The sequence below is a fragment of the Peromyscus californicus genome, unplaced genomic scaffold (assembly GCF_007827085.1).
Source record: "Peromyscus californicus insignis strain IS unplaced genomic scaffold, ASM782708v3 Scaffold_5__1_contigs__length_169319896, whole genome shotgun sequence".
Classification (NCBI taxonomy): domain Eukaryota; kingdom Metazoa; phylum Chordata; class Mammalia; order Rodentia; family Cricetidae; genus Peromyscus; species Peromyscus californicus.
Genome location: NW_026294573.1, coordinates 144,284,491 through 144,307,828, shown reverse-complemented (window position 1 = coordinate 144,307,828; position 23,338 = coordinate 144,284,491). Strand labels below are relative to the sequence as shown.

At 43.7% G+C, this 23,338-nt stretch overlaps 1 long non-coding RNA gene across 1 annotated transcript; it reads left to right on the top strand.

Moving 5' to 3' along the window:
• Positions 1-20,054, top strand: LOC128096469 (uncharacterized). Its single transcript, XR_008213652.1, has 2 exons — positions 1-351; positions 19,528-20,054. It is a non-coding gene; the product is annotated as an uncharacterized LOC128096469 (long non-coding RNA).
• The last annotated feature ends 3,284 nt before the right edge of the window (positions 20,055-23,338 follow it).

The following is a 23,338-nucleotide window of genomic DNA, read 5'->3' as shown; positions in this document are numbered from 1 at the left end:
AGCCCCGCCCACCAGGCCGGGTGCCGGGGAGGCGCCGGGAGACCGGAGCCCGCTGGGTTCCGCCGCGGCCACCGCGTGGCAGGGGTGGGGAGGGCGTTCGGTGCCGGGGCCGCGCCCGACCGCCCGACGACTGAAAAGGCGTTTGGGAATGTGGGAGCCCCGCGTACTCGGCGGCGCTGGTGTTTGGGGAAACTCAATTGGGCGGAAGTAAGCCTGGTATGTCCCTGTAATGGAGTACTGTGCTGTTAGGCTGCTCCTAAAACTCTGTAAAAACAAAAGCAAATCTGCATAAATATTCAAGTAGATAACATTTGCATATATCAGAGCATGATTCTAAGCGCTATGAAATGGGTACGTATATGGCTTAATCATGTTCTGTGTGTATGTTTTGTATATAAAACACTGAAATATGTGCAGAAGCAATGTGAAAGGAAACACCTGATATTAAGTTACATGATGGGATTGGGGAAGTCTTAATTTTCATTGGGGTGTGTGTGTGTGTGTGCAATTTGAAGGGTTTTTTTGTGTTTGTGTTTGTTTTTGTTTTGCCTTTGAGTGTATTCTGTATATATTGCCAATAGTAGCAACTAGAGGCAATCTCAGTTCTTAAAAAGCCCAGACTTTGAAGAAAGTAGAGGACAGAGTTAGTATAAGTATCTGAATAGTTTTCTAGAGAGATTATGTCTGAACCAGATATGAGTAAAAGTATATCAAAGGGACAAAGGTTACCACAAGCCAGCCATACATTTACAATCTTAGCACTTGGGAGATAGAGGCAGGAGGATCAGGAGTTCTAAATCATTCTTCAGTACACTGGGGGTTCTAGCATGAGACCCTGTCTCAAAAAAGTATACCCCCAAAATACCTGAATAGATAAAGCACTTGCCATGCAAGCCTGAGTTCATTCCCTGGAAACCACAGTGGAAGGAGAAAAACGACCACACATGTACACACACACACACACACACACACACACACACACACATACACACACACACACAGGAACGTAAGGAATAAGCAGAATATTCAACGTTTATAGATCTGTTCAGGGAATTTAAAGTTGTATAAGGAAGCTGATTTAATGGTTCAAACCCTGTTCTGTTGGCAATGGAAAGAAACGTTGCTGGAGGAAGGATGAGTGGGATTTAGTGACCTGCTTCCTGCGAACTGATATTCTCTCCCTTTGGGAATCTGTCGTTCTGTGATTACTGTTGATGCCATCGTGCTAGGATGGCTGTAGTTGGTTGCATGGCTGCAAAGTGGGAACTCACTAGGTTTTGCTGTAATAGAGGTGGTTTGCCCAGGTTTCAGGGATAGGACAAGAATTTGACATGAAAAATTACTGGAATTGAAAATCCAATAGAATGTTTATAGAAGCCTAACCTCCTTTGGACTCAGGAATATTCCCCTAGAGGAGATAGCTCGCCAGAGAAGTTGTCTGTGCCAGGCCACGCAGGGTCTTTTGTGCCAAGGTATATACATATAGAGCTTTATACAGGAGACACAAGGGAAATTATGAAGGGAGAGAATTAGGTGTGTAGAAGAAAAAGAAACACAGAAATATATACATAGCTCTAGAGACAATGTGGTATAAAAAGTTTCGGCAACCTGACTTCTGGTCTTGGCTCTGTGCTGAGTAGATGGATGATTGTGACAAATTGTATTCGCTTCTCAGTGTATGGGTCTGTACAAGGTTGAAGTTTGTCAGTTAGGATATTTTACATGTGAACTTGCTTAGTTGTATGTCTATCCGATCTCCAAATATAAAGGTACCAGTTAAGGCAGCAATCCTTCCCCTGTGAAGTTTCCAGGGCCACAGTATCCCAGGTGCAGTGTTCATGTACAGAACTGTTCTTTATTAGTGCACAGAGATTACAGAGGCCAGCTGCTGCACAACTGTATGATATAATGAGAAGAGCAGGGACTTGATCTTTGTTTCTAATTTTTTGCTAGATTGTTGTGTACATCTGTGACTGTGGGCATGTGTACACTATGGCACCCTGGTCGGTTGGCATACAGCTCCCTGGAATTGGTTTCTACCAAAACATGTGGGTCCCAGGATCCAACTCAGACTGCTAGGCCCAGGGCCAGGTGTCTTCATCTGCTGGGCCATCTCACCAGTACAAGCACTTGGTTGTCAAGTCTTCTCCTGAGCCTCGCTCCAGTTCACGTCTCTGGAAAACGTGCATGATAGGTGTTTTGAAAAATCAATGTATGGGCTGGAGAGATGACTTCTGTACATGCATGAGGACTTGAGTTCGGATCCTCAGCACCGGAAGGTGGACACAGGCTGATCTTGCTGAGTGGGAAATCCAGCTGAATTAGCAAGCTGCAGGTTCACTAAGAGACCCTGCTTCAAAAAACAAGGAAAAGAAAAATTGAGGAGGACACCCAGTGTTGCTCTCTGGCTCTTGACTCGTAGTTAGATGCACATACACCTGAACACACATATGGTGATATTTTATTTGTATGTTAATAAATAAAGTTGCCTGGGGGTCAGAGCTAAGAGCAAGCCATTTAGCAGAAGTCAGGCAGTGGTAGCACACGCCCTTAATCCGATCACATGGCAGGCAGAGTCTTTGTGTTCAAGGACATAGCCAGCTTGGAGACACATGCCTTTAATCTCAATACCAACCATATAGACCTGGAGGTCTGTATAGACAGGCAGTGACGAGGAAGTCATGTGGTTGGGTTTACAACCAATGAGAAGGCAGAACAGAAAGTCAATAAAAATACAGACACACAGGAAGTAGGTCTCTTTCTGAGGGGAAGGACGACAGCAACAGCGAGGGGTATAAGAAGGCGGTCTTAGCTGTTGACTGCTGCTCGATCTCTGGGCTTTTAACTCTGCGTTTCGTTTATTTATTTATTTATTTATTTATTTTTTATTTTTATTTTTATTTTGCAATACAATTCAGTTCTACATATCAGCCACGGATTCCCTTGTTCTCCCCCACCTTCCCATCTCCTCCAGGGCAAAGCCTTCCCCGCAGACTGAGATCAACCTGGTAGACTCAGTCCAGGTAGGTCCAGTCCCCTCCTCCCAGGCCAAGCCAAGCGATCCTGCATAGGCCCCAGGTTTCAAACAGCCCACTCATGCAATGAGCACAGGACCCGGTCCCACTGCCTGGATGCCTCCCAAACAGATCAGGCCAATCAACTGTGTCACCCACTCAGAGGGCCTGATCCAGTTGGTAACCCCTCAGCCATTGGTTCATAGTTCATGTGTTTCCGTTCGTTTGGCTATTTGTCCCTGTGCTTTATCCAACCTTGGTCTCAAGAATTCTCGCTCATATAAACCCTCCTCATTCTTGCTAATTGGACTCCCAGAGATCCACCCAGGGCCTAGTCATGGATCTCTGCATCCAGATCCCTCAGTAGTTGGATGAGGTTTCTTGCATGACAATTAGGGTATTTGGCCATCCCATCACCAGAGTAGGTCAGTTCGGGCTGTCTCTGGACCATTGCCAGCAGTTTGTTGTGGGGGTATCTTTATGGATTTCTGTGGGCCTCTCTAGCACTTTGCTTCTTCCTATTCTCATGTGGTCTTCATTTACCATGGTCTCCTATTCCTTGTTTTCCCTCTCTGTTGTTGATCCAGCTGGGATCTCCCGCTCCCCCCAGCTCTCTTTCCCTCGACCCTCACCCTTCACTACCCCCATTCATGTCCAGGCTGTTCATGTAGATCTCATTCCATTTCTCTGTCATTGGGCGATCCCGTGTCTTTCTTGGGGCCCTGTACTCAGCAGAGAAAAACAATGACATCATGAGGTTTGCAGACAAATGGATGGATCTAGAAAAAATCATCCTGAGTGAGGTAACCCAGACTCAGAAAGACAAACATGGTATGTACTCACTCATAGCAGGATACTAGATGTAGAACAAGGATGACTGGACTGCTACTCACATCACCAGGCTCTGTGTTTCTTATAAGACCATTCAGAATTACATCTACACACACATATACATGTGTATACATGAAAACAAAATGAACTGAAGAGCAAGTAAGAAAATATGTGTGAAAAAAAGAAAAATTAAAATATTTTAAACATTGTAAGGCTTAGGGTTGAGGCTCAGTGATGCAGCACTTGCCCAGCATGCTTAAAGCCCTGAGGTTCCATTCCCAGCACAGTAAGAATCTTAGAGATTTATGTTATTATTTTCATGTGTGAATATATGTCATGTGTTGGAGGGTGCCTGGGGAGCTAAAGGTTGCAGAAGGTTGTGAGCTGCCTGATGTGGGGCATAGAAACCAAACTTAGGTCCTTTGGAAAAGCATCAAGCTCTCCTAACTGCTGAGCTGTCTCTCCAGCCCCAATTTGTTTTGATACTAAAAGTATAAAATTCTTAAGTGCTGCATACTTTCTAAAAACTACCTTAAGGATATAAAGGTCTCATTACTCCATGAGTTCATGTTTAAAGTCAGTTTGGAAACTGGGCATTGTGGCACATATCTAAAATCCTAGCACATTGAAGCCTGAGGTGGAAGCATGGTTGGAGGCCAGTCTCAGTTGTGCAGCAAGACCCCAGTCTCAAAAGGAGGAGGCATTCTTCCTTCTCTGTCTTTCTTCTCTGTCACCTATAGTATTTTGTTTTATTTTCTCCAAACATATACATTGCCTTAAATCTTCCCATAAATGGAGATATAAATACATGTTGCATAAATGTCATTTAAGATATTTTATTTAGCCTATGTAAAAAATCAAATGTATTTTTCAATAAAACTTCCCCAGGCTAAGTGGCAGTAGACTTTCTGGGATTTTCCATTGAATTTGATTTTCAGCTACTTTAGTTCTCTTGGGAAGGAGTTCCCAAAGCCTCATCTCTCAGTGTCACATCATATCTGGTGGTTTGAAGATCAAAACTGTGGGATTTAAAGACTATTATGACTATATTTTTAATGACTCCTTGTTCGAGTTCTCTTTAACATAGCATAATACTATGTTAGAATTTTGTATTTAGTGTCTCAAAACAAAATTTTCTGTTTCCATTTTCTCTGGTTTTCAATACCCTCATATTCTGAGAAAGGGGGAAGAAATATAGAATAAGAAGGAGTATGGAAGATTGTAATTTTCTTCTTATCCAGTCTCTTAAAATGCTACAAAAAATAATGTATATATTTCCATTTGTGCAATTTTATGGGAGGCATTCTTGCAAAGGACTGTGACCCAGAAATAATCAAGAACCATGTGAGATGGCTTCTTTTAGTCATGTCTAATTATCCTATAGAGATGGTTTTCTAGGAAATGCTTAATAAGCTCAGCACCAATTCTGGAGTAAGAATTGCTGTGGGATGTCATTCTGTATGCTGTGAATATGTGTTGCTCTGATTGGTTGATAAATAAAATGCTGATTGGCTGATAGCCAGGCAGGAAGTATATGTGGGGCAAGCAGAAGAGGAGAATTCTGGGAGACGAAGGCTGAGTCAGGAGTCACCAGCCAGACACAGAGGAAGCAAGATGACAAGGCAGAACTGAGAAAAGGTACCAAGCCACATGGCTAAACATAGATAAGAATTATGGGTTAATTTAAATGTAAGAGCTAGTCAGTAATAAGCCTGAGGTAATGGCCGAGCAGTTATAATTAATATAAGCTTCTGAGTGATTATTTTATAAATGGGCCACAGGACCGGAGAAATTTGTCAGCTACAAAGAATAAGCTTCAAATCCTGACTTTACTGCTGTATCTGTTGAACAAGCTTGAGTATAAATTCCTAAAAACTAAACCTTCATTTGTACTTGAAACTATTTCTGTGAAATGTCTACACCATGTGGAGCACTCAGCAGCCACTATTCAACTGGAGCCACCCCGCTTCCTTGTGTTTTTTCTCACTTGTCACTAAGAACTGCAGGTGTGAAATGAACCCTCCAAGGATCGTTCCTTGGAGGACATTCGAGTTTCACTGTACTGGTGTGAGTAGTTGGCTGCTGAAGGCTCCAGGAGATAGGCTGCGTTATCTCAAAGGCCTGCAATTTCTTTTGGGAACAGGGAGTGGGTTTTACAGAGGGAGTACCTTCAGGATGTGTAGGGCCCTGGTCTCCTCCCATATTGAGTAAAGCCATTGCCTGCTTGCCGACCTTGACCAGGTGTCCTCCCTATGCTAATTCCCTGCCTGTATCCACCCTCCTGAATGCTTTAGGGAAGTTCCTTGTTTGTGTATCCTGCATATTGGGTGTTAACAGCTTAGATGCAAGAATGTAGAACATTCAGTAGCAAACTTCTGCCCTCCAGGGATCCACCATTGTGCTGTAAGCCTGTATTTAAGGTTTCCTCCCTCTTTCAATAAATGGCATTCGACTGGCATTCAGCCGTGGCGAATGACTCGCTGTCTCTTGTCCCTTATTTTTTAATCCACAGCCCCTCGCTCAGACATGGTGAACGGGTGGTGGTAGCGCGGGCGGGCGTTATCCCTACAAGGATGTGACTCCTTCACGGGTCCTCCAAGTACATCAGGCCCTCTGCTTTGCTTTGCTTTTTTGCTCCCTTGCCTTTTCCAGTGTAGTGGGGCAACACTCTTTGTATTCTCCGATTCATTTCTCGTCTTAGTTGCTTTTCTACTGCTGTGAAGAGACACCATGACCAAGGCAACTTACAGAAGAAAGAGTGTACTGAGGGCCTGCTTACAGTTTCAGAGGTTTAGTACATGACCATCATGGCAGGGAACATGGCAGCAGGCATGCAGATGTGGCATTGGAGCAATAGCTAAGAGCTTACATCTTGAGACAACAGCCACAAGGCAAAGATGCAGAGTTCACTGGACTTTTTGATTTTTGTTTTTTTAAAACTACAAAGCCTGCTCCCAACTGACTCACCTCCTCCAACAAGGCCATACCTCCTAATGCTTCCCAAACAGTTCCACCAACTGGGTACCAAGTATTCAAACATGAACCTATTGGGAGCATTCTCATTCAAACCACCACACTTCTCTTTTTATGATCCATTGAAACCATTTTTCTGTCTACTGCTCCATTCTGCTCATCCTTCAAAAAGCCTATTTGAAAAGCCAAATGTAGAGGTATATGTATATAATGTATATAAATATATGTTTGTTTTTGTTTTGTACTGCTGAGGGTTGCACCCAAGGCTTTAAACATAGAAGCAGTGGCTCTACCACTGAGCTACAGCCCCAGGTTTCAAAATCAGAAACGGCAAGTTTATATCCTTAGTCAGTGTGTGCAGAGATATAAGAAACTTCCTTTTATGTGTAGGCTATTCTTTTACCTATCAATTGATAGTTAGTAATAGAAGTTCTGAGGAGTGGCATCAGTACAAGTGCATGCATGGGTCAGAGGAATAGTCAACACTGGAATAACAGTAATCTCTTTTTTTTGTTGTTTTTTGTTTGTTTGTTTGTTTTTTTCAAGACAGGGTTTCTCTGTGTAACAGCCCTAACTGTCCTGGAACTAGCTCTGTAGACCAGGCTGGTCTTGAACTCACAGAGATCTGCCTGTCTGTACCTCCTGAGAACTGGGATTAAAGGCGTGCGCCACCACTGCCCAGCATAATCCCATTTTTATAAGGCAGCACTTTATAAATATTTGAAATAATAATTAGTAAAAACTTAAAAGTGAGTTAAAATAGTAATTACTATTTTACTATATTATTTTAATATAGTAACTATTTCTTAATATTATTTTACTAGTAATTACTATTTTACTCCATTACTCTTACTATAATAATAATAGTAATAGTTGAGAATAGTATTGGCTCTTTTTCCCCCAGCATATCTGTAAGAAGCATTCAGGAGACCTGAAGTGAAGTCTGTTTTTCCAGTGACAAACTGACCCTGAAGAACTCCTCTTAGAACCTTCCATCTATCCAACAGAGATGGTCTAGCTGCTCACTTACTACAGATACTGCAGATAGACTCAGACTCTAAAAAGCACATTACTGCTAGGAGGAAACATGCATACTATATTGCACATGTATGATTCTCTACAGTGTATCCGACTATATTAAGAGACCCATTTCTTCCAGGGATCCCAGCTGAGGCTGAGGCAGGAGACTCTCGATTTCCAAGCTGGGTTACATAGTAAGACTCTGTCTTTAAAATGACAACAGCAACACTGACTGCTAGAGAACCTTTACTTTTTTATTGATTAACTCTCTCTCCCTCTCCCTCCCTCCGTGTGTGTGTGTGTGTGTGTGTGTGTGTGTGTGTGTGTGTGTTTTCATGTGCATGTGTGTGCATATGGAGGCCAAAGGTCGACCTTAACCTCAGATGTCTTGGGTTTCATCCACCTTGCTCTATGAGACAGGGTCTCTCCCTGGGACCTGGAGCTCATTGGTTCGGGTAGACTAGCTGGCAGGAAGACACAGAGATCTGCCTCTCTTCCTCCCTAGTGCTGGGATTACAATCACACCACTTTTTAAACGGGTGGTATGGATTGAACATGGGCCTTCATGGTTGTGTGGCAAGCACTTTACCATATAAACTATCGCCCCAGCCCATTCTACAGAACCTTGCAACCTCAAAAAACGTTTATTCTATGCCTGGTTTATTGGTATCAGCAGACATCAGACCTCACAGGTTTTTAGATCCCTCTTCCATTTGCCTTTTAAAGTTGGTGTCATCTTTAGGTTTTGGTGCTGAGGACTGGACCACTGCCTCATCCATGCTGAGCATGTGGTCTACTGTTGAGCTGACTCCCTCAGCCACCCCCACCCCTCCTCTGTTTTGAGTATGTCCTGCGCTTTGTGTTAAACTCTAGATATTTCTGATTTGAAAGATTGGCGTTTAGGATGCAGCATGTGAGGAACATACCTCACGTGTGCTCCAGTGTGTTTTCTTTTCTCTCTTTAAAGATAGTCAAGTGTCAATAAAGAGAGACCCACTTTGTCTCTATTCTCAGGGCAAATGAGAAGCTAGCTTTGTCCTGGGAGAAGTGGGCCCAGAAAGACATGTCACCGATGTCATTTGTGTGAGACAAAATAAATGTTACTGAGAACTGAGACCCCACACTTCAGCATTCTTCTGTCTGCTCTCTCTGCTGCAAACAGTCTCAAGGTTCTCAACATATGGAATGAGAAGTAAATGACCACCACAGAGTCAAAAATCCTTGTAGCTTGGGAAAAACAAGCACTTCTCCTCCAAATTGTCCTCTGACCTCCACGTGTGCACAGTGCCATGCAAACACAAACACATAATAAATAGATGAATAGTTTAAAATTTTTTACCAGCATGTTTTTTATTAAAATCTGTATCTATGTAGCAGTTCAGATTATACCAAGAATCATTACTGTTCTCTCCTCCCTCCTTCCCTCTCTGTCTCTGTCTCTGTCTCCAGTGTCTAGTTACGGCAGCCAAGGCTTACCTCTGACTCACAGCCCTCCTACCTCAGTGTTCTGATTCCTGGGGTCACAGACATTTGCCACCATGCCTGTCTTTGTTTCTCACTCCTTTCCTAATTTAAGGGATCTGGAAGTCAGTCTAAAGAACTCTATAAGCCAGATGGGGTGATGTATGCCTTTGATCCCACACCTGTGAGGCTGAGACAGAAAGCTTGTGAGTTCAAGGCTACCCTGGGTTTCATAGTACTGGGTTAGCTATGGCAAGGTAGCAAGACCTTGCCCCACCCCCACAAGGAAATACAAATGAATAGATTATAAAAAAAGTAAAGCGTAACTCCAGACAACAAGAAAATTTTGTTTTTTCACATAATTTTTGTGTATCAGGAATCCATGCTGGTCATATCCCCATGTATTCCTAGCACTTGGGAAGTAAAGGCACAAGGATCAGGAATTCATGGTCATCCTTAGCCACATAGTGATTTGCAGGCTACCCTGGGCTATAAGAGACCCCATCTCATAAAAACAACAAACAAGCCGGGCGGTGGTGGCGCACGCCTTTAATCCCAGCACTCGGGAGGCAGAGCCAGGTGGATCTCTGTGAGTTCGAGGCCAGCCTGGGCTACCAAGTGAGTTCCAGGAAAGGCGCAAAGCTACACAGAGAAACCCTGTCTCGGAAAAAAAAAAAAACAACAAACAAAATAAAATTGAAAACAGAAATCTAAGAGTAGTCTTTCTGGGAGTTCTGGTTTAAGGCATCATTGGGTGACACTTCATTTCTTAGCCATGGCTGGAGATGGCAATGGGTGGTAATGGCTGCTGGCAAGGGCCTCATTTCATTACTAGATGACTGTCTCCTTAGGACCACTTGAGTGTTCTCATGGCAAAGTGCCAAATTCTTCCAAAATGTGCATTCTGAGATAGAACAAAGTAAAACCCTCAGTATCTTTTTATGGCCTTGCTTCAAAAGCCACATGCTACTAGTTGGTCCCACAGATCATTCATGGTCCATTGCAGGTGGAGGCATTAACTCCAGAGGCATAGGTCACTGAGAGTCATCTTGGTACCTGGCCGTCACACCTGAAGACAGAGAAGTGACAGGTGGTTCTGAGCTACCCAGTGTGTGTGGTGATGTATACTGTGTCTCCCAATAAAATTTACTTGAGGATCAGAGGAGAAAGCCAACCACTATATTAACATAGAAGTCAGGCAATGGTAGCACACACCTTTAATCCTATCACTTGGCAGGCAGGGATCTGTCTGGATCTCTGAGTTCAAGGCCACACTGAGAACAGAGCAAGGCATGGTGATACACGCCTTTAATCCCAGCCCTAACCATAGAGGTCTGGAGGTCTGTCCAGATAGACAGGAAGTGACAGAGCTGGGCAGGAAGAGGAAGTGATGTAGCTGGGCTGAGAGAGCAAATGAGAGAACAGAACAGAAAGGCATATAGGCGTGGGTATACAGGAAGTATCTCTCTTTGGAGACTGAGGTGTTCGATGAAGTGGTGAAGTGAGGTTAGCTTGTGGCTTTTCCTATTTCCCTGATCTCTCAGGTTTTCACCCCTATATCTGACTCCGTGTTTTTTATTTAATAAGACTGTTTAACAATTCGCCAATAAGTGGGTGCTGGAAACTGAAGCCAGGTTCTCCACAAGAGCAGTACCTGCTCTGAACTGCTGAACTGTCTCTCCAGCCCCACACTGTAATATTTTAAATTAAAATTTGAAAAGAAGATACTTATTCAGTTCTGTGTGCCTCTTTATTCTAACTTACTTTTGTAATTGTATTTTGTTGGTTGATCGGTTATATTTTGGGGTGGGACATGCATGTGCCACAGGATCGAGGAATTACACTGAGATACTAGGGCTTGGTGGCATTTATCCACTGAGTGCCTTTGTCTGCTGAGTGCCTGTGTCTGCTGAGTGCCCATATCTGCTGAGTATTTGTATCTGCTGAGTGCCTGTGTCTGCTGAGTACCTGTATCTGCTGAGTGCCTGTATCTGCTGAGTGCCTGTCTGCTGAGTGCCTGTATCTGCTGAGTGTCTGTGTCTGCTGAGTGTCTGTATCTGCTGAGTGCCTGTGTCTGCTGAGTGCCTGTATCTGCTGAGTGTCTGTATCTGCTGAGTGCCTGTGTCTGCTGAGTGCCTGTATCTGCTGAGTACCTGTATCTGCTGAGTGCCTGTGTCTGCTGAGTGCCTGTATCTGCTGAGTACCTGTATCTGCTGAGTGTCTGTCTGCTGAGTGCCTGTGTCTGCTGAGTGCCTGTATCTGCTGAGTACCTATATCTGCTGAGTGCCTGTCTGCTGAGTGTCTGTATCTGCTGAGTGCCTGTGTCTGCTGAGTACCTGTATCTGCTGAGCCATCCTGCCAGCCCCGTTCTAATGTCTGTAACTCCTCTTGTGTTTTTGTGTCCAGTTTTTTTTATAGGCAATAAGGAAGAGTCGAGTTGGGAATACATTTTGATCTGCAGATTATATTTACTCAGTCATTTACTTGTATGTAGAGTTGGATGATTCTGAGTTATTCAGTATATAAATGACTTCCGGAAACACTGACCCTATATGTTGGTTCACATATCATCATTGAGGAGGGTGTCATATCTTCATATATACATGCCCTAATATTTTCTTTCTTATTTTCCTCCCTCCTTCCTTCCCTCCCTCCCTTTTTTCTTTTCTTCCTTTGTCTTTTCTTCCACTTTCTTCCTTCCCTTCCTTCCTTAGGGTTTTCTTTGAAATCCAGTCTCTCAAGTTGCCCAGGCTTGCCTTGCGCTATGACTTGAGCTAGGGCCTGGGTTAGCATTGACCTTAAATTCATGTTCGTTTTCCTCCATGTCCCAAATGCTTGGGTTACAGGCACATGCTACCTTGCCCAACTCAGGGTACAGTCTTTTTCATGGATTCAACTGATTAGGTCTGCTTACTCAGGATAATTTCCTTAATTTAAGGTCATCTTGTTAGGAAAATTCTTGCAGATTACAACAGCACCTTATTTGATGTTTGAACAGTGGGAATACCAGGAGACAGGACCTTGGAACTGTCTTACATTTCTGCCTACCATGGCAGCAGTGTGCAGCATTGAATGTATATGGAATAATGGAAGTCATACTTACTATAAAGTTAAGTGCAAAACATTTTCAAAGATAGGGGAAAAAATTCAAGCACCAGTGGAATGAAAATGTATCCCAAATGTTTGTATAACTCAGATATGCCACTTAAACTGCAAGGTTTCTATTAAAGTGAGTAAGAAATCACTAGCTTCAAATTTATGAAAAACCTCAAAATTTATATTAGTTGCCATGGTCCATGGCATGTTACAGCAGATGGCAATTAATAATTCAGATGTCAACCTACCAGATGAATAATTCTCTGATGGAGGAACCTCATCAAGCCAGGCTTACGAGGCCACAGACTTCTGTCTGTAATTTCTCATGTGCAAAGACAGCTGTAGAATCTCCTCATTACTGTACATTTTCACGTAACGTGTATATGTAATCTCATGATTACATCTCAATATTATGGACATTTATTCTGTGGACTGTCTAAAGATGCTTTCTTCTTAAGCTGTATACTTTTGATAATTAGAAATAGTACTGGGATATTTTTCATAGCTCTGGCTGACATAGAAAAGTAACAGTATTCTCTGCTACAGAGACAACTTTTTATACCATTGGATGATTTAAGACCTCAGAGCAAATTCAGAGTAGACTAGTTGCCCCTGCAAATGAATCTCAAAAGGACAGATTCCCAGGTTTCTGACTGTTGAACCAAGGTCAGGCATGAAGCAACTTTAGTGCCAGATCTTCACTTGCAGAACTCTGGCTGACAACATTGAAGACATTATAGACACACAATACAGCCTGTATTCCCTCAGCAACTGACTCTCACCACAAACTCCTAATCTCAGTTTTATGATACATGACTCCAGGTTCAGCCAACTGTGTATGTTTAGGTCCTGGGATGCTTTTAAGGTCACTGTCCCTTGAGAAAGTGCGGAGTACTCCAGCGCTGTGTGCCTCCCTCCTTGCTTTATAGACTGTCCATCAGGGAACCTGGCTGACAGCCTAGCATTGCCATGGTTACTCACTTCTAGTCGCTCCAGCAGACCAGTCAGTGTAACATTCCAAGTCCGAGTGAAACAGTGTGATTTCTCATGTGTTATCAGAATGGCTCTGCTTCTTATTATTTACTCAAGAAATGCAATGTGACCCTCAAAATGTAACTCATACATTGTCCAGAGCTTTCTGTTGGGAACATATATGTATAAAAACTGTGTAAAGACAAAGAAAGAGAGAAATTTTCAAGGAGCTTTTTCAAGATGAAGTAAAAGAGAAAGTTCTTTTTTGTGTTTCTCTTCTGATACCCCTCAGACAGGAAAGTTTAACCCTCACCTACATTCATGGTTTTTGTTTTTTGTTTTGTTTTGTTTTGCAGACCTTGGGTGAAGTCTTAGAAAACATTCTCCAAATACCATGATAATTATTAAAATCAAAGAGTTTATCAAAGCATTGGACTATGCAATAAAAGTAACAAAAACAATCAATAAAGTTAACCTGTCACACAGAATTAAATTATAGCAAAAGTCTTTGCACAGCACACCAAAAGCAGTTCCTTTACAGGAAGAAACAGCAGTTGAAAACTAGTACAGTCTGTTTCTCTCAAGCCCAGAGGAAAGTGGCTCCTGTCTTCATCTCTGTCCTTTTAAGCGCTTTGCCCATCCCATGCAAAGATGTGGTCACATCCGGTATAGATGGTATAGATGGGGATATGGTCCCGTATCATCCAGGTGCTCAAGTTCCATATATAAAATAGCATAGAATTTGCATATGGCCTATGCATATAGCCTATGCATATAATCTTCCTGTCTACATTATTTTTAATGCTTACTATTTGTTCTGTGTAAATAATTGCCATGTGTGGTGGTTTGGGTGGTTTGAATAAGAATAGCCCCATGGGGCTGGAGAGATGGCCCAGTGGTTAAGAGCACTGACTGCTCTTCCAGAGGTCCTGAGTTCAATTCCCAGCAACCACATGGTGGCTCACAACCACCTGTAATGAGATCTGGTGCCTCTTCTGGCCTGCAAGGACACGTGCAGACAGAACACTATGTACAACAAACAAATAAATATTAAAAAAAAGAATAGCCCCCATAAGCTCATATATTTGGATGCTTAGTCACGAGGGAGTGGAATTCTTTGATAGGATAAGAAGGATTAGGAGGTGTGGCCTTGTTGGAGGGAGTATGTCACTGGACATGGGCTTTGAGGCCTAGTTTCTCTCTCTCTCTCTCTCTCTCTCTCTCTCTGTCTCTCCCTTCCTCCCTCCCTCCTTCCCTTCCTCTCTCTAATTGTGGATCAGGATGTAGCTCTTAGCTACTGCCCCAGTATTAGGTGGACCACCATACTCCTTGCCCTGATAATAATGGACCAACCCTCTGAAAGTGTAAACAAACCCCCAATTAAATGCTTTCTTTTCTAAGAGTTGGTCATTGTGTCTCTTCACAGCAATAGAACAGTGACTAAAATATCATGTTATATTATTTAAGGAATAAAGACAAGGGAAAATGTCTATGCTGATGCATCTTTTCCCCCTCAAATACTTTTAGTCCACAGATACTGAGTCCAGGGACATGAAGGGCCAACTGTGTTTATTTTTCCAGCTACAGGAGGCTGGTTGAAAGCAGGAAAGGAAACTAGCTTAAAAATGAGCTTACCCGTTACAATCCATCACTGAAGGAAGCCGTAGCAGGAACTTAAGGCAGGACATTGAAGCCAAAATCAACAGAGAAACTCTGTTTATTGGCTTGCTTTCTCTGGCTTGCTCAGCTTCCTTTCTTTCCTTTTTAAGAAAGATTTATTTATTTTATGTGCATTGGTGTTTTGCCTGCATATATGTTTGTGCAAGGGTGCCAGATCCACTGGAATTGGAGTTACAGACAGTTTAGAGCTACCATGTGGGTGCTGGGAATTAAACCCAGGTCCTCTGGAAGAACAGCCAGTGCTCTTAATTGCTGAGCCAGCTCTCTAACTCCCTCAGCTACCTTTCTTAGACAGTCCAGATCTACTTGCCTAGAGATGGCACCACCCACATGGGTAGGCCCTCCTCCATCAGTTAGCAATTAAGAAAATGCTCTACAGACATGCCCACAGCCAGTCTGCCAGAGGCAGTTCTTTAACTGAGGATCCTTTGAAATATGTGTGTCAAGTTGAGAAAAACCATGACATAGTTAAACAATACTTTATGGAGGAAGAGGCTTAAAGAAGTTAAATAATTTCTCATGTTGTCACAGTTAATGAGTGACAGCATGGGTCACTGGATCTGTGGGCCTAATGACAGCTCCATCCTCACTAGACAAATTTAGGTGTTATCAGCACTTACCAAATAACAAAACCATGTTTGTCCACCTCAAGGAAATGATTTATGCTATATGTTCACAAAGAAGGGATATTATTGCTTCTCTGTGGACTGCTCAGGCTGGTACATGTGGTGAATCAGTACCAGAAACTTGATTTCTCTGCACACCAAGAGTGGTTCCATCCTTCAGGAGTAGACCTGCATTAACCTACTTTATTAGTCTAGTGGAAGGTCAAGTAGCAACAAGAAGTCACTGTCCCAGATTTCAGGATTTGTAAAGCCCACGTGAAGTGAAGGGTGTGGAGGATTTAAAGACTAATTGAATAGAGCATGAGCAAGCTTCCCCTCCTCTCTTCCCCTCCCCTCCTCTGCCCTCCCTTTCCCTCTCCTCCCCTCCCCTCTTCTCCCTTCCCCCCTCCTCCCCTCGTCTCTCTGCTTTCCTTCCCCCTTACCTCCCTTAGCCACTGTTCTATGGTTATGAAGAAACACCATAACCAAGGCAAATTATAGGGAAGAAACTTTTAATTGGAGGTTGGTTTATGGCTTCAGAGGTTTAGTACATTATCGTCATGGTGGGGAGCATGGCAGGAAGCAGACAGGCATGGTGCTGGAGAAGGAACTGAGAGCTTTACATCCTGATCCACAGGCAGTAGGCAGAGTGAGACACTGGACCTGGTGTGGACTTGTGAAGCCTCCACCCTGAGTGACACTTCTCCTCCAACAAGGCCACGCCTCCTAATTCTTCTCAAATAGTTCACCAACTGGGGACTAAGGATGCAAATATATGAGGCTGTGGGGGGCATTCTCATTCAAACACCACACCCTCCCTCTCCCCTCTTTAATCTTTGCATGCAGTCCATACTGGCATTCACATATGTATCCTAGGTTAGCCTTGAACTTGTGATCATCACATTTCTACCCTGTGAATGCTGGTGTGGCAGGCCTGCTCCAACCATGCTCAACTCCTCTGTTTTACTTTGGTGATGATGTTTCCATGGTAGAAAATCTAGGAAACCCAGTGCCTTGAGTTGGTTTGCTTACTCTCACTTTATCCGTCTTGACCACACCCCAATTTCTTTTGATATGTGAAGACACTTGTAATTTTGGCTCAATGATTTTACTCAATGCTAAATAGTTAGATGGGTAAAAAGGTCTCCTGAACTGAGTTTAGTAGTTAACACAAATTATTTATTTGTTATTCTAGGCCTGGAACATGGGGCCTTGTGCATGCTAGGCAAATGCTATACCAATGAGTTAGGCACCAAGCCTGGCCATATCAATTGCAAAAATCATTTGATAGCTTCATTTTTTAAGGTCTTGAGGGGGGCCATCCTCTATTCAGAAGGATAGCTGTTAGGATCCTGCTCTCACTCTTCTGGGTCTAACATCTTATGTCATCGATGTACCTGCTGCCTGGTCACACAATCTCCACCTTAAAAAGTCACTCACGGACCCCCACGTTCTCTCTCTGCACTCCTCTTTCTGTTTTCTCTCTGCACTGCCCCCGCCATCTTTCTGCCTCTGCCAGGCCTGGCTCTCTCTCTCCCCCACCTTTCCCTCCAATAAAGCTCTAGAAACTAATATTGGGTTCTGCTGTGGCCCGTGACTCTTCCACCAACCAACCAGCGCCGTTCCATCCTTTCATTGGATCTTGGACAGTAGGTTCCCTTCACACCCAGTGTCCAGGGCTGAGTGTTGTGGAAACCCCTATATGGAGGGCCTGCGACCCTGCCCACCACCTCTGCTGCCACCACAGTACATGTCGGGACTGTGCTCATGCGACTGCCCCTGCAGCTGCATCCTGCCGTGTACAGCAGCCGCTTCGGTGAGTCCCATTTCCCTTGGCTGCAGCCTGACCTCTGTTCTTCATGCCAGACTCCCAGGGTGGTCCTAGGGCTGCGCTGGCAAGGACACATTTTCTCTCCTGACAAGGAGGTCAATGCTGTCAGACCACCAGGTGGTCCATGTGCTGCATATGCCCCAGCCCTTACTCATAATGTGACGGTGTTTTAGGTAACCTGTGCTGATTCATAGATCCTTCCTCTACCTCAGGGACGCTTGGGATAGCAGCCTAGGATCCCGGTTTGTTATTTTAATTTTTTATTTTTCTCTTGGCTGCAGCCATGGGATAAAGGGGCAGATACCAGTAAAATTGGCTGCATGACAGCTTTGTGGGAACTTCTGCCAGTGAACGGGCAGATAAAAAGAGTTACTTTATGCCCAAGCTTTCTGCTAAAACTCTGAACACTTCTCCCTCCCCATTCCTGATGTTTTCTCTGCCATGTGTAACCACTTCTGTCTATCTGACTTCCGCTTTCCACTCTCTGGCAATGGGCAGGCTTTAACCCACCCCACCTCAACTCCTAAATGAGTGGGCAGGCTCTCTACTGTTGTGGGCCACTTCTGCTGACTCTCACTTTAATTCACTTTAACTCCTCCCACTCATTCTTAAGCTGCGTGAGAAGCACAGATGGGTCTGGAAGGGGGCTGAGATCCATGCAAATAAGTTAACAATAGTCAGGATGGCTCTAGCCAGAAATCAGTTGATAGCCTGCCCTCAGGCAAGTCTTCTAAAAGCTGTCCTCAAGCCAGCAAACATCAAGGAAAGAAAAATTCAAGACAAGGAGTAAAATCGTCTCTTGTTCCCCAGACCTCCCCAACTAAAACTTAACCATCTAGAGAGCAAGGCTCCTGATGACCCCACAGATGAAAGTGTCATCTGTGGCATTCAAGGTGTGCCAGGGAAGAGATAAAAAGCCCGAGGACAAAATTGCCAAGTGCTGGCATTCGCTGGCTCCGGAAAGCTGTTGGGTCCCTGTTTTAAGTGAAGAAAAAGGCCACAGGCTAGTGAGTGCCCTGCCAGGCCATTAATAGCCTTGTTGAAAGTGCCACCTAGAAAGACAGAGTCAGCTGACTGCCCCCAGGCACCAAAGTGGCATGGGAACATTAAGCTAAGACCTCCAGCAAACTTAGGCTTGGCTACAGGCTTGCAGGGAACCAGAACATAGCAGGGAAGTAATCTGTTTCTTTCCTTCCAGACACCAGAGCCACTGACTTGGTTCTGGGAGTTTTGGGATGTCACCTCTCCTCGTTTCCCTATTGTCAGGTTAGGGAGGACAGCCTTACCCACCTCACCAGACTTAATTGTACTTTCAGGGTTACTTAATGGGAAAAGATTTCCAGCTAAGATAGGAGCTTTCATTTCATTGCGCCCTCCATGTGCCTCACTCCAGACCCACCCGCCTGTGCTTACAGGGCCCTGATCTTTGCCTTGTCCCTAATTCCAAAGAAATAAGCCGGGCGGTGGTGGCGCAAGCCTTTAATCCCAGCACTTGGGAGGCAGAGGCAGGTGGATCTCTGTGAGTTTGAGGCCAGCCTGGTCTACAAAGTGAGTTCCAGGAAAGGCGCAAAACTACACAGAGAAACCGTCTTGAAAAAAAAAAAAAAAAAAAAAAGAAATAAGTTCTCATGCAACACAAGGTTTTCTCTTCCCAGTTCCCTCTTCTAACTTACTGCTCAGCTAATGGTTATAGGACCACCTCAAAGCTTGAGTACAGAGATCATCAAGTAAGAAACTGTAACAGCTAAAAGGTATTTACACCTCCAGACCCAAAAGCATCTGGGCTCTGCAAAAACAGACTTCAATATAACCATCTATTACTGTTAAATGCTTTTAACAATTGATCACCTGTCTCCTGGATGCCAAACTAGTAAAGGAAACAGGTGCCTTAAATAATCTGTCTCTGATAAAGCTTAAAAACATGTTCCAATCTCTCTGTCTCTCCCATTAACACTAACAAATACAAGCAGAGTACTAAACACCACAAATGGTCACTGATTTTCTCATGGCTGCTTCTTAACATGTTCAAATTTTTTTCCCCAAGCTCCAGAAACCAGCTTAAATCCATCTGGACAGGTCCGATCCACTTCAGGCTTTTCCTGTCTCACCAGCATCCTGTCAGATACAAAAGCAGCCAGAGTGCCAAGCCAAGAGGGATCCACGGCTCCAGAGCAATGGATGACAGACCACACATCATCCCACAACGCCGGTCTACCTCGGAAGGCCCCCCTTCTCTATTCCCCCTAAAAGCCAACCAATGCCCACCCAATCAGCTGGAAGCAGTTTTTCTGGGAGAAACGATGCCCCGATTCCTATTTACTTGCTTTTTATACTAAGCAAAAGTCTGGAAAGTTAGGATCCTGCTCTCGCTCTTCTGGGTCTAATGTCTTACATCATCGATGTACCCGCTGCGTGGTCATGCAATCTCCACCTTAAAAAGCCACACACAGACCCCCATGTTCTCTCTACGTTCCTCTTTTGGTTTCCTCTCTGCACTGCTCCCGCCATCTTTCTGCCTCCGCCAGGCCTGGCTTCCCCCCTCTTTCCCTCCAATAAAGCTCTAAAAACTAATATTGGGTTCTGCTGTGGCCCGTGACTCTTCCATCGACCAACCAGCGATGTTTCATCCTTTCAATAGCCACTTCAGAAATCTTAGTAAGTTCGAATTACCATCAAGTTCTAGCCTTGGGCTCCAACCTGGATCTTTCGTTTTGCAGTCTGTAAAGCACCCACTTTCATTAATTACTGACTATATGACTTAGTCTGTGCCTCAGTTTACTAACCTGAAAAATAGGAGAAATAGCATAAAACTCACAAGATCAATGTTCAAGGCTATGAAGTGGGGCCTCTCAGTGCATATGTCACTTGTGTTTGGCATTCCTATGTGCTGGCTTTTATCACCAATTATTAGTGGACAAACTTACTGCCAACTTAACAGAGGAGCCCTCGTTATAAAGTCCAGTGACTAGGGATGGTGAGCTGACACGGCAGGCACAGGGGCTGTGGCCAAGCCTGGCCACCTTAGTTCAATCACCCAAATTCACTTGGTGGAAGGAGAAATCTGATTCCAGTAAGTTGTCTTCTGACTTCCACACATGCACTGTGGCACCTGCATGTACACACACACACACACACACACACACACACACACACACACACACATACACACACACACACACACACACACACACACACACACACACGCGCGCGCGCGCGCGAGAGAGAGATAAATAAATAAATAAATGAATGAATGAATGAATGAAATAAAAACCAAAGGCCATTCCGTCAGTCACAGATTTCTTTGAAGCCCAAAACAGGGAAACAGTGGTTCAAAATTGGAGCGGGGAGGTAAGTGTGGTGGCCCAGGCCTATAATTCTGTCACTTAGCATGCTGGGACAGGAGGATGGAGAGCTCAAGGGCAGTAACCTGAGCTACACAGCAAGATGTATCTCAAAACAAGTGAGTAGACTGAGAAACCATATCAGATATGTTCTCTTTAAAAAATCTAAAAGACTTATTTTATGTATGAGGGTTTTGTCTGTTTGCATGCATGTGCACCACCTGTGTGCCTTGTGCCAGAAAAGGGCATTGGATGCCCTGGAACTGGAGTTACTTTAGACGGTTGTGAATCATCACCATGTGGGTGCTGAGATCTGATCCTGAGTACTCTGCAAGAGCAATAAATGCCCTTAACTACTAAGCCATCTCTTCAGCCCCAGATTTTTTATTTTTTAATTAGGCAGTCGAGTTTAGGTTGTAGATTAGGGGTAGAGCATAGGCTAAGCATTCTCAAGGGTCTGGGTTCAAATCACCAGAAAGAAACATTAAGCAATATTTCATTTATTTTCTTTCATGTTCTCTTCCTTCCTTCCTTCCTTCCTTCCTTCCTTCCTTCCTTCCTTCCTTCCTTCCTTCCCTCCTTTTTCTTTCTTCTTTCCTTTCTCTTCTCTCCTTCCCTCCATTACATGTAGCCTAGGATGGCCCTCCTCCTCCCTCTCCCCACCCCCACCTCCATTACATGGAGCCTAGGCTGGCCTTGAATTCCTGATCCCTGTGATTCTATTTCCATAGTACTAGGATTATTTTTTCTTTGTGACAACAACCCCTTTAGCCCTTGCCTGTTAAAGCTCCTGACTGCCTTATCAAAACAATTGGGGTCAAAGCAAAACATGAGGGATCTGTTGCAGATCATATAGAAATCACCAAAATATTCCAGACACAAATTTATGTCAGTATAATGCATGTTTTGCTTCTAATAATCCTTATTCTTCTTGTTCCTTCCACTTGCGGGCATTGACCTCAGGGCTTGCATATGCTAGGAGAGTGCCATACCACTGAGCTATACCCACTCCCAAGGGAAGTTTTCAAAGATAGAAATGAGGAGGAGAACATCAGATATATTGAAACAATAATCTACAGTCATGTGGTTTGTAACAAGGCTGTTCTTGGTCATATGATTAGTAAGAAGGTGATATTGGTCTGAGGCTGGACAAACAGTTGCTGCAGTTGGTGGGTAGATGTATTTTTGTAGAATTCCTTTTCCTGTGGCCTTTGTGTAAGCCTGTGGGTTGTTTTTGTTTTGTTTTGTTTGTTTGTTTGTTTACAGTCTTGAGTCATAACAGACAACCTGGGTAAGCCACCTTACTGCATACCCTCAGGCCTCACTCCTTCTGTTCTTTTGCTGTGGTTGTTTTGAGATGAGTTACATGTTGCCCGTACTTGTCTCAAACTGAGTAGCTGAGGCTGACCTTGAACTCCATCCAGACATTGTCCATCTGAGAATAGATGTAGGTACCACCAGATCAAGCTTTACCTTTTATTTTATTTTTAATTTACTAAAAAAAAAAAAATTACCTAAGTGGGGGCTGGAGAGATGGTTCAGAGGTTAAGAGCACTGGCTGCTCTTCCAGAGGTCCTGAGTTTCAACTTCTAGTGACCACATGGTGGCTCATAACCATCTGTAATGGGATCTGTAGGCGTACGTGCAGATAGAACACATATGCATAAAATATATAAATAAATACATAAAAGTTTTTTCAAAAATTACAGAAGTGACTCTGATGATTTCCATGTTCTTCCACATGTTAAACATCAGTTAGGGCCAGTGAAAGGTGGAATTACCCTCCACCCACATCTACACTGTCCATGGACTCCAACTAGGCAGAACTTGTTGTTAAAGAACAAAGTTCTAACCCATTAGTTAAAAGATATTGATTGGCTTTATTTTTGATTACAGAATCAAGTAACATGTTATTACACAAAATGCAGTAAGTCTTCTAGTGAGGAAGCAGAAAGGGATGGTTTTCCAGAGCTTGATCTGGGCGTGGTGGTCCATGCCTGTAATCCTAGCACTTGTTGGGTAAAGGCAGGAGAATCAGAGTTCAAGGCTGTCCTCAGTTACAGAACAAATAAGGAAAAACAATGTCTCAACCCTACCAAAGCCAAGTGGCCATTTTAGCTATTTCCTTGCAGGGATTAAAAAAAAAAAAAAATCAATAGAAAAGCAACTGGCTACTATTTTGGGTTACTTTTTGTATAAGGATTAAATTAGTGAGAACATCCTTATCACCACAATTGGAAACTGGCCTGTTTGGGAGATTTAGCCTCAGTTTCTCTCTCTAATACCCCAGAGGTTCAGATTAGCAACTTAATTTCAAGTTGGTTATGAGAAAGGTTAGGAGTAGGGACTCTACCTTGATGCTTGCTCTGTTGAGACTCACAGCAGGAGCTTAGTCCCCAAGAGTCACCTCCATGCAAGTGGTGGTGGTACAGATCCACAAGAAGAATGTTTGTGGTGGTATTGTGTTCCTCAAAATATTGTGCACCCTAATAAATTTATCTGGGGTCAGAGAAC